The sequence below is a fragment of the Neophocaena asiaeorientalis genome, unplaced genomic scaffold, assembly GCF_003031525.2.
Source record: "Neophocaena asiaeorientalis asiaeorientalis breed wild unplaced genomic scaffold, Neophocaena_asiaeorientalis_V1.1 scaffold7, whole genome shotgun sequence".
NCBI classification, from domain to species: domain Eukaryota; kingdom Metazoa; phylum Chordata; class Mammalia; order Artiodactyla; family Phocoenidae; genus Neophocaena; species Neophocaena asiaeorientalis.
Window position 1 is genome coordinate 19,401,921 of NW_020185337.1, and position 10,671 is coordinate 19,412,591.

Consider the following 10,671-nt stretch of genomic DNA (forward strand, 5'->3'; position numbering starts at 1 on the left):
TTTCCCCACCTTCATTTGCCAGTATAAAGTGCCAATTAAGAGCACAGCTTCTAGAGACAGACATCTTGATTCCAATTCCAACTCGGCCACTTACTAACCATGAGAACTTGGTCATGTTACTTAGCCTTTCTTTGTCTTAGTTTTCTGATCTGTGAATAAAATGAGGATGCTAGTAATAGTATCCATCCCAGTGGGCTGTGGTGGGAGACTAAATAAAATTATATTTGTTAAGTCGTCAGAATGCTGGGAAACCATAATTATTAGTTATCATTACTTTCCCTCTATTTTGCCTTCCCACTTTCTATTAGTCAACGCAGCTGCCATAATAAAATACCACAGACTGGGTGGCTTAAACGACATTTATTTCTCACGGTTTGGGAGGCTGGGAAGTCTAAGATCGTGGTGCCAGCAAGGTAGGTTTCATTCCGAGGCACGTTTTGTAAGCAGCTGGCCTTGTGTGTTCTCACATGACTCTTCTTTGCACACAGGGCTTGAGAGAGAAAGAGATTGATCTCTGATATTCCTTCTTACGAAGACAGTTCTATGAAAGCACCACCCTTATGATTTTATTTAACCTTAATTGGTTCCTTAGAGCCCTTATCTCCAAATACAGACCCACTGGGGGGTAGGGTTTCAACATATGAATTTTGCGGGGGACACAAACATTCATATATAACGGTTCCTCCCCATGCCGATACTCAGTTTCTTCTTTTACCCCCAGTTCCTGTACCTAAAGTCAAAACTAGATTTACTAAATGGCTAGAAGCTCTCAGTAAACATCACACAGGCCAAAATAGCTGATGCAATAGAATGCTAGGTATTTCATAGTTTCTACATTTTGTTAAAACATATCACCTGGGTTGGGCATGTGCTCATGTTTAGTTAGTAATAAAGAATAGTTTGTAACACTTACCTGTTCTACAAACAATGCTGCCTAAAACACTACCCTAAAACTCAGTGGCTAAAAAGAATAAGCGCTTATGGCGCATACAGCTAGAATCAGGTGTGTGTGATTCTCCTGGCCTCAACTGGCCTCTCTTGTCTGTCTGGGAGCAGACTGGCTGGGTCCTCATTTTCCTGGGCTTTATCCGGCCGGGGCAACTCAGTTTTCCAGGTCTCGTTCTCATGACTCACATCCTTCCAGAAGGCTCTTCCAGGCACGTTATTCCTTGAGGTGCCAACGTGAGCCCCATCCCCAGTCCTGAAAAAGGGAAAGCAAAAGGAAACACTGCAGGTATCGTGGGAGAAATGAAGCATCACAGCCAACTTTCAACCTATTCCACCCAAGAGCATTTTACCACCTCTACCTCCCTGCTCCTTTTGTTTTCACTTAAAAAAACTCGTCAGTTTAAACCAGAGAGGCTGTGTGATTATAAATGGTGTATGCCGGTGGAAAAAGTTTTATGTAATTCACCAATTACCCGTTGGGCACATAGAACATATTAGTGTAAATGTAAACCATGGTGCCTATACTAAGAAAAAAGTCTCTCTTCATAAGGGTAGTGTCTTTTTTGGTTCTTTGAATTTTGGTGGGTTTTTTTTGTTTTGTTTTGTTTTTAGGAAACATTTAGAGAAAATCCTGAAAATAATTTAACTTCATTTCTTATTGTTTCTCAGACTGAGAAACTTTTTTTTAATGTATGCAGTATATCACACACACAAAAAGAGCACACCAATATACATTAGAAGGCTGAAAGTATCAAAGGCTATTTTTTTGAAAATGTATTACATCCTAATAATCTCCTTGTTTACATTGAAGCATCCAGATACCTCCGAGTACGAGGGGATTTGATTTGGGGAAATTAAACTGTGATGTGCTGCCACCTTGTGTACTACGCCTGTAATCACCATTATTTTCCAATCTTAGCTCTAGAATACTAACCAGAAAAAAATACTGCAATGAAGGAGACATTTTGTCCTTGCAAAAGGCAGGGTTTCTTAATCCTTTTTGTGCACATGGGACTCTTTGGCAACCTATGTACCCCTTTTGTAATAATGTTTTTAAGTGTATGGAATAAAATACTAGAATTAGAAACTATATTGAAATATAGTTACCCAAAGATTTAAAATGACAGATGTGAAATAGACTAACGTATGCTCCTTCATTAACACATTAAGGAACAACATCTAGTGGCCAGTCTAATAACTACTATGATCTCAAATTAGCAAATAGAGTAAACATATTTGAGATATTGACAACATTTGATTTGAAAATTTGTGTCACAGTCTAATGTTACTGTTTGCTGCCTACATTCATACTTGAAGGACATGCTAAACTACAGCTAGAAATTATTGGAAAAAATTGGAAATTATTGGAAAAAAGTATAATAACTAATATGATCTCAAATTAGCAAATAGAGTAAACATATTTGAGATATTGACAACATTTGATTTGAAAATTTGTGTCACAGTCTAATGTTACTGTTTGCTGCCTACATTCATACTTGAAGGACATGCTAAACTACAGCTAGAAATTATTGGAAAAAATTGGAAATTATTGGAAAAAAGTATAATAACTAATATGATCTCAAATTAGCAAATAGAGTAAACATATTTGAGATATTGACAACATTTGATTTGAAAATTTGTGTCACAGTCTAATGTTACTGTTTGCTGCCTACATTCATACTTGAAGGACATGCTAAACTACAGCTAGAAATTATTGGAAAAAATTGGAAATTATTGGAAAAAAGTATAATAACTAATATGATCTCAAATTAGCAAATAGAGTAAACATATTTGAGATATTGACAACATTTGATTTGAAAATTTGTGTCACAGTCTAATGTTACTGTTTGCTGCCTACATTCATACTTGAAGGACATGCTAAACTACAGCTAGAAATTATTGGAAAACATTGTTATTTTTTCCTGTCTAAGTTGACAGACCACTTGAGTTCAAGCCACAGGCCCCTTGGGATTCAGAGACTCCAAAATAATCATTCCTGACCCTTCATATAGTTTATATTTGATCACTAAACAAGGAAATATTAGACATCAAAACTTCTAAAAATAAATCTTCATTAAGACCCTACAAATCTGTAGAAATCTTTGTATAAGGTATTTTTAAAGAATAAAACACTATTTTTCTCTCATAACTATTATTTTTCTACATCATGCCATAATGAACATTTATATGATACAGGATATTTCTACTACTTTTATAATCATGGATTAAAGTATAGGTCTACAAAATATATGCTTAGTTTTATTTGATTTCTCAAGGAACTGACTAGATTACCTGGAATCTGGTCCAGGACTTGTCTTTAATTGGTTCAATGAACTTGTACATTTCCCCTTTGCCTCCCTCTCTCTTTCCTTCCTCCTCTCCTCCCTTTCTTTTTCTTTGCTATCTTCCTTCCTTTTTTCTTCCCTTCTTCCCTTTTCCCTGCTCCCTTGCTCTTCTCCCCCTCTCCCCCTTCTCTCTTCCTCTTTCTTTCTCTCTCCCCTTTATTTTATTTTGCCTTCCACAAACTTTTAATAAGAGACAAACATGTGCTAAGGACTGTGCTAAGCGGTGTGGGTGATGATCTCAGGGACTTCACAGTTAATCATAATAAAGCATGAGCCAGAGGCAGATTGACCACAGACCTAAAGAAGCTTAAGCTTCTGTGTACGGCTGCTCTCCTCCATATCCACAGGGGCCGCGTCTATCAATTTAACTAACAGCAGATGGAAAATATTCAGGAAAAAATTTTTCAGAAAGTTCCAAGAAACACAACTTGAACTTGCCATACTCCAGCAGCTATTTACATAGCATTTGCATCCTATTTACAGCTATGTACATAGCATTTCTATTTCATTAGGTATTATAAGTCATCTAGAGATGATTTAAAGTATACAGGAGGATGTGTGCAGGTTATATTGTAAATACTACACCATTTTGCATAAAGGACTTGAACATCCCTGGATTTTGGCATCTTCTAGGGGTCCTGGAACCCATCCCTCTCAGACACAGAAGGACGACTGTACTTCACTTTCATGGTTCCCAAGAGACTTGGTAATGATTTTACATGTTTAGATAGTTTTATAAAGTTTACAAAGTGAGAAATTTAAAGCACGATCAGTTAAGACCACTGTCTCTTTCAGTTCCTACTTCCCCTCAGGTTCATTGCTTTTAGAGTGCCTAGGCATTTTGAGATCCAGCTAAGCAGAGGCTGAGTAGGGGATACATTTAGTTTGAGTTTAGTGAGATATATTTATGTGGTTCATACCAATATTCGTGCACAGGGAAGTCTCCCAACGTCGTGGGTACCTGTCAATAAATACCTAACAATTTTATCTAGGCATTTTCTCCCACTTAGTTAATTTTGCATACTTATGAAGAAATCTACATATAATTTTAGCCCTCAAGAGGAAAGTAGCCAAGTCTATGTGGCTGTGAAGGTCAACATTCCATAGGCCTTTGCTCACCAAGTTAAAATCATCTAAGAAGTGATACTTATCTGGTTTTGCCCACTTGGAGCACCAGACTCAAGTAGAATAGTCAGAATCTACTCCATTTAAGTATTTCTCTCTATAAATACCTAAAGCAGTCTTTGGCTGTTTTAACACATGGCTCTATGAAGTTAACCAAAGATTGTTGCCTGTGACCGAAACACCATCCCCTAAGGAGATGCTGACTTTGCCATGTGTCAGCTTGGCCGGGCTGAACTGCATTTCCTAGAGCTCTGTTTCCTGTGTATCTCTGGTTAGGCCCAGGAGAGATTATTGCGTGAGATTTGGAGGATGGAGGTGAAGCCGCAGCCATTTTTGTAGCTCACACACGTTGTCATTTATCTACTTTCTTACCTCGTTGGTGGAAAGTAGCTGCTCCATCTTTCCCAGGACCCTCTTCCTTACTTCCAGCTCCTGGGCCTGGAGAGTGTTTAGCGACATGACGGAGGCTCCCAGCTTCTGCAAGACACCCATTCCCTCAACATCAGACACAGAACTGACACAAGGTTCAGTCCCTCCTCCTGAGCTCCCAGCTCCCACAACTGCATAAAATCCAATCCCTATAGCAAATCTCTGATTGTTACAGATATAGTTCCCAATGGTTCTGCTTCTCTGATTGGACCCTGACTGATACGAAGACATACACCAGTTTATAGACAACATACTACAGTGGCTAAATAACTTCCAGGCTTTCTCGCTGAAGGAACTGGTGATTGTGTTTAACCAGCATCGTAAAGTTCTGATACTACCTGGACCCCTTACCCACCTCCAGGATTCCCACCTGCCCTACTGCGTTCATGCGGGAAGGCCATCAGAGATTGCCCTCAGCCTGAGCCCCCACTCGTTTATTCTCCCAGTGCACATTCCCTGGGGCGTTATCTGCATCCCCCCAAGCTGTGATGGTGGGAGGGACACGTACAAACCTAGAAGAGTCCCACTGAGAATGGAGCCACCCGCTCTGCAGCCCTGCGACATTCCCCACGTTATTCCATCCACCATGGCCTGGCAGCAGGAGCCTGGGAGTGTTCAGGCTTTACTGTTTAATCCCTTCATGTCTATCACACTGTGGGTTATAGCAGCTCTAGCTGTTAGCCTGGGATTTCCCAAAAACACCTGTACATTAGGCCGAGTCACATCCCTAACACCTGGTATGTGGCTCTAGATTAGTATTCAGTGGATATAGATTCCCAAGTGCAGGCTACAAAATGTTGGTGGAGTGTCCTGCCTCAGGTTCAGGGCTAGTCCCAAATTTACCTACACAGACATCAAGAAAGATTAAGCCTTTTATTTCATATTCCTATTTCACATCCTTTAAAAATAGCTTTTTAATATAATAGCTCAACTATCATCTCCTATTTGAGGTCTTCCTCAATTCCCCCAGACAGAGCTAATATCTTCTTTGTTTAGTGTATAATCTCATTAGAGCAAAACTCACATTATGTAGTGATTGGATACTTGTCCAGCTTATCCACAAGACTGTAATCACTCAGGGTTAAAAAAAAAATCACCCTTCATTCACTTTTGCCTAACCTAGTGCCTAGCATATTAATGAATTTTTATTAAAATTTTGATAAATGAATTTGTAAGTTCTTTTTGTCATCTCTAAATTTCTTGGGAAAAATAACTCATAGTTCCTTTTATATGTTACAAAATATCTGGATGTATACTGATAAGCTAACAATTAAGATATTTACTACCATTTCTGGCCCTCTGCAACAGTGTTATCCAGTAGAACTTTCTGCAGTGGTGGCAGAAATTTCTCTCTGCAATTAGGAACTTGAAATGTGGTCAGCACAGCTCTAGATGTTTGATAATATGTAGACATTTCCACAAGGATAATCTATATTATGACTTTGAGTCTTTTAAAAATGCCACAAACAAAGCTCTCTCAGTTTCCTCCCTCTGAAGGTCAGTTTTCTGAACTTGAACTGACTATAGATACAGAGGGAAAATATCTCATCCAAGAACAGATATTGATAAGATAATCTTTTCCCCCCAAAATGGTCTTGGAGTTGAATAACATCATTGATTTTTGGCTGTTATTAATAACCTTCAAATGTTTCCCATTCACTAATTATATGTTCTATTTTTAAAGTATTAAAAAATTTTTTTAATCTAACAAAATGGGATAAAAGATAAGCCTGTTAGACCAAAGTTACCTATTGCATAAGCTCATAGTAGTTTTTCAAGCAAGTTTATGACTCTGAATAGAGAGCCATTTTATGCAGTATAATATATTTTTGCTGTAAAATGAACTACTACTGTTGGCTAATAATCTTCATTTTAATCTCTCCTTAAAAAACGTTTTCCTGAGATTCTAGAGCCATTCTGTTAAAAGAACTATGCATAGTTTACTAAACACATTTATACACAGCTGTCTATTAAACATAAATATTGAGTTCTGAGGTCAATGCCAGTTTTGTTTTGGGGTTAGGAAGAGGGGCATTTTTGCCCTTTTCCTCAAAAAGAGACAATAGTTAAAAACAAATCTATAAAACTTATTAATTTAGTCAGTATTCCTGGATTGAATACCTCCAAAAAACACTCAACGGTAGTAAGAACATTTCAGCTGGTAAAGTTTATAAGAGAGGACTGTAAAATGGATGGTATATCTGAAGTTTTATCACATATGTGTTATGCACTTGCATTTATCAAAGAACCCAGAAGACAAATGGCACGTGTACATTTTAAAAAAGAGTTTACATTCGGAGATACTAATTTAAACCAAGGCTCTCAAAAGAATTAGCTAACCAGCTAGCCTCACAATGACTAAATTAAAAAAGTCACACTAGGGCTTCCCTGGTGGCACAGTGGTTGAGAGTCTGCCTGCCGATGCAGGGGACTCGGGTTCGTGCCCCGGTCCGGGAAGATCCCACATGCCGCGGAGCGGCTGAGCCCGTGAGCCATGGCCACTGGGCCTGCGCGTCTGGAGCCTGTGCTCCGCAATGGGAGAGGCCACAGAGGTGAGAGGCCTGCGTACCGCAAAAAAAAAAAAGTCACACTAACAAAGCATTTCATCTATTATTTAACTGTAGAATTTTTTTAAGTAAAACGAGATCCATTTTTCCAAAGCATCGAGTGATACTGCAAGTGTGAAAGCAAATTAAGATCCAGAGGAATTGCAGGGTAAAAAATACAGAAAATGAAATTTGTTCTTTACACAATATTCAAGATTTGTGTTCATATACCACATTTTTGAAAATCTGCTGAATGCATTTGTTTATACAGAGCTGGGTTTGAATCTTAGGCCCATCACTTACTAGTATTCTTGGACAGATTCTGTGCCTCAGTTTCTCCATCAGTAAAGTGTAGATAATCGTCATCATGGCTTTTTATATAAGAAGCATTTAGAACTTTAAGTGCTCCATAAATACTAGTCTCAGTAAAGGCAAAGTTGGCTAATAGGAGGGCGTTTTCTGAAATTCCTCATATTCAGGTCTCTTGTCTTTAGTTATTTCTTAAGATGTAAATCTTGATAATACAATCTTCAATAATGTCTTTAGTATCTCTCAAGTATAAGCTATGGCAAGATAAATCAGGACAGTTGTACGCCTGCAGAAAGAGCAAGGGTTATGAAATTGTAATTGAGTCAAACTAAAATTCTACTTATTGCCTTATAAGTGTCTAAGAACATACGCAAAAATAATTATGAACAGTAAATTTAATATCAGTAACAAAAGTAACCTTTTGCTAGTGAAGCACAGAAGCAATTGTGATATCATTATATTGCAACTTGAAGTTGCTAGTGAGATTCTCCTTAAAAATTTGAAGCTTTTTTTTTTTTTAATCAGAAATAACAGAAAGAGGGGGGAAAAAAGGGAATCTGTATTCTGTTCCAGAATTCTAGTAGGAGATGAATCACAGGAGGGAGAATCAGTGACAGCTGGAAAAAAGAAAAGTAAGCAAACCAAATCCCTAAGGCCTGAAAGAAGAAAGGATTATATTGAAAACTGACCTCAGATGAAGAGAATGACCCAAGTGCTTAACCAGCAGGAGGGCCCATATGTTACCTAACAGCAGGGAGACGGAAAGATGCCCAGTCAGGGATTCTATCAACCTTCTGATTAGATCATGAATGCGAGTGTCATTGGAGTTAGATCTAAGTCTAAATCTTGGCCCAATCATTTGCTAAGAATGCAACATAAAGCAAGTTGTTTAAACTCTCTAAGCTTCATTTTCATTCTTGTAAAAATGAGGATAATATTTGTAGTTTCTTACAGTTTTGTGGCATTAAGAAGGACAACATCTGTAAGGTAATTAGCATGATTTCTGGCAGAAAGTAAGTTTAATAATATTTGAAGCAAATATTTGAAGATGAGAGGTCCCTAAGTAACTGTAGATTAGTAGATATTAAACTGTTAATTACCAGGTTGAGTCTTCGAGCTATGAATTGACTGATAGCTCTAGACGAAGTCATTTATTAAAGCTGTCATGCCCTTTCTCTTTTTTTTGATCTTGGTAGTTTTTCTTAGATTCTCTTTTATTTTGGTTTCTTGATCTTTCTCATGACCTCCTCACCCAGGGCCTCCAAAGTCAGCTATGATGGGATATGAGGTCGTACTAAAAATGTCTACATGCTTCCGAAACTCAGGACCAGTCTTTACTGGATGCCCCATTTAGAAATATTCCTACTGACTTAACCACCCTAAGGAAGGCTTCTGCCTTTAGAAAACAGTGTAGACTTCACATGCACTGGCTTCGACGTGTTATGACTATCACAAGGACAGGGAAGTCATATATACGCACATATATACCCACATTCTACTCAACTATTAATAGCAAGTTTGTTTACAGATTCAAGATAACTGGCAAACAAGCATTCTCCCCAATAAACAGTTATCACTTCCCCTTGGTAGGCCACTAATACTACAAGCTATGAAGAGGATATAAGAAAGATCCAGAAGAATCTGATCTTTTAAATGTGATTTAACTTACGTTTAAGTCCTTAGTGATGTGATGCAGAAAAAAAGGTTATAATAAGTACAGCCTCTAGACTGTGCATCACAAGTCCGAGTTACTTAACCTCTCTTGACTTCAGTTTCCTCCTGTGAGAAGTAAAGCAGTTCAACTACCTGATCTATTAATTCCCTGCTAAATCAATCTATCAGTGTGATGGGTACTTAAGGAGCTAAGGACAGTTTATTTAACAGGTACATTTGTCTCCCAGAATATAAAAGTAGATCATTTTAGAAGATAGCAGTGGTAGTTTTTAAAAAAAACATTAATAAAGGTATCCCTTGGAAAGTATATCAGTAGAAAATGGAAATAAATCTAGGCCCAGTCACATTGCTGTGACACTGTTCAGTCACTCACCAGCTTGTTTTCCACTCACTGATCAAAAATAATTGCATTAGTTCATTTACACCTAGAAATTAAGGATTTATTTCTTCAAATCCATAGTTCATGACCCTTAAGAAAAAAAATGAGGGAATGATTAATTGCAGCCTCCTCAGTGTCTAGTTAGAAAGTAGATAAATCTATATGATACCTGTATTTGTCTCCTAGGGCTGCTCTAACAAAGTACCAAAAGCTAGGTGGCTTAAAACAACAGAAGTTTACTGTCTCACTGTTCTGGAAGCTAAAAATCTGAAATCAAGGTGTCCCAGGACCTTGATTCTCTCTGACAGGAGAAAATCCTCCCTTGCCTCTTCCTAGCTTGTAGTGTTTTCCAACAATCCTTAGCTTTCCTTGGCTTGTAGATGTACCACTCTAGGCACATGGCCATATTCACATCTGCTTCCTTCTATGTGTTTGTATCCAAATTTCCCCTTTTTATAAGGACGCCAGTCATATTGGATTAGGGTCCACCCTCATGAACTCCTCTTAACCTGATTAAATTTGCAAAGACCCTATTTCCAGACAAGGTAATATTCTGAGGTACTGGGGGTTAGAACTTCAGTGCATCTTTGGAAGAGGACAGAATTCAGCCCATAACAATATATATTCCCTTGTAAAAAAAATTCAGTGAATACACAAGATGTAGTTTTGTCAAGGACCAGGAACTGAAAGAAATGTCACACAGGGCGTTTATCACATGTATATACAAGATACAGCTCACCAAAACTATCAGGAAATGTAGAGATACTGACTAAGATGGATTTTTACCTAGCTGACTGAGACAGTATCTTGGCAATAAAATATTGTAAGAATAAATATTCATAATAGCTTGGATTTTTTTTTTTAGATCTTACTAGTTTCCAGACACTGTTCTAAATGTTTGACCTGTATTAATACA

The 10,671-nt window shown here is 37.8% G+C and overlaps 1 long non-coding RNA gene across 1 annotated transcript; it reads right to left on the reverse strand.

Moving 5' to 3' along the window:
- Nucleotides 1–345: 345 nt before the first annotated feature.
- Nucleotides 346–9,863, reverse strand: LOC112393794 (uncharacterized). Its single transcript, XR_003002021.1, has 5 exons — nt 9,750–9,863; nt 7,697–7,988; nt 4,791–4,895; nt 914–1,201; nt 346–490 (listed from the first exon to the last, which is right to left on the reverse strand). It is a non-coding gene; the product is annotated as an uncharacterized LOC112393794 (long non-coding RNA).
- Between the last annotated feature and the right edge of the window lie 808 nt (nt 9,864–10,671).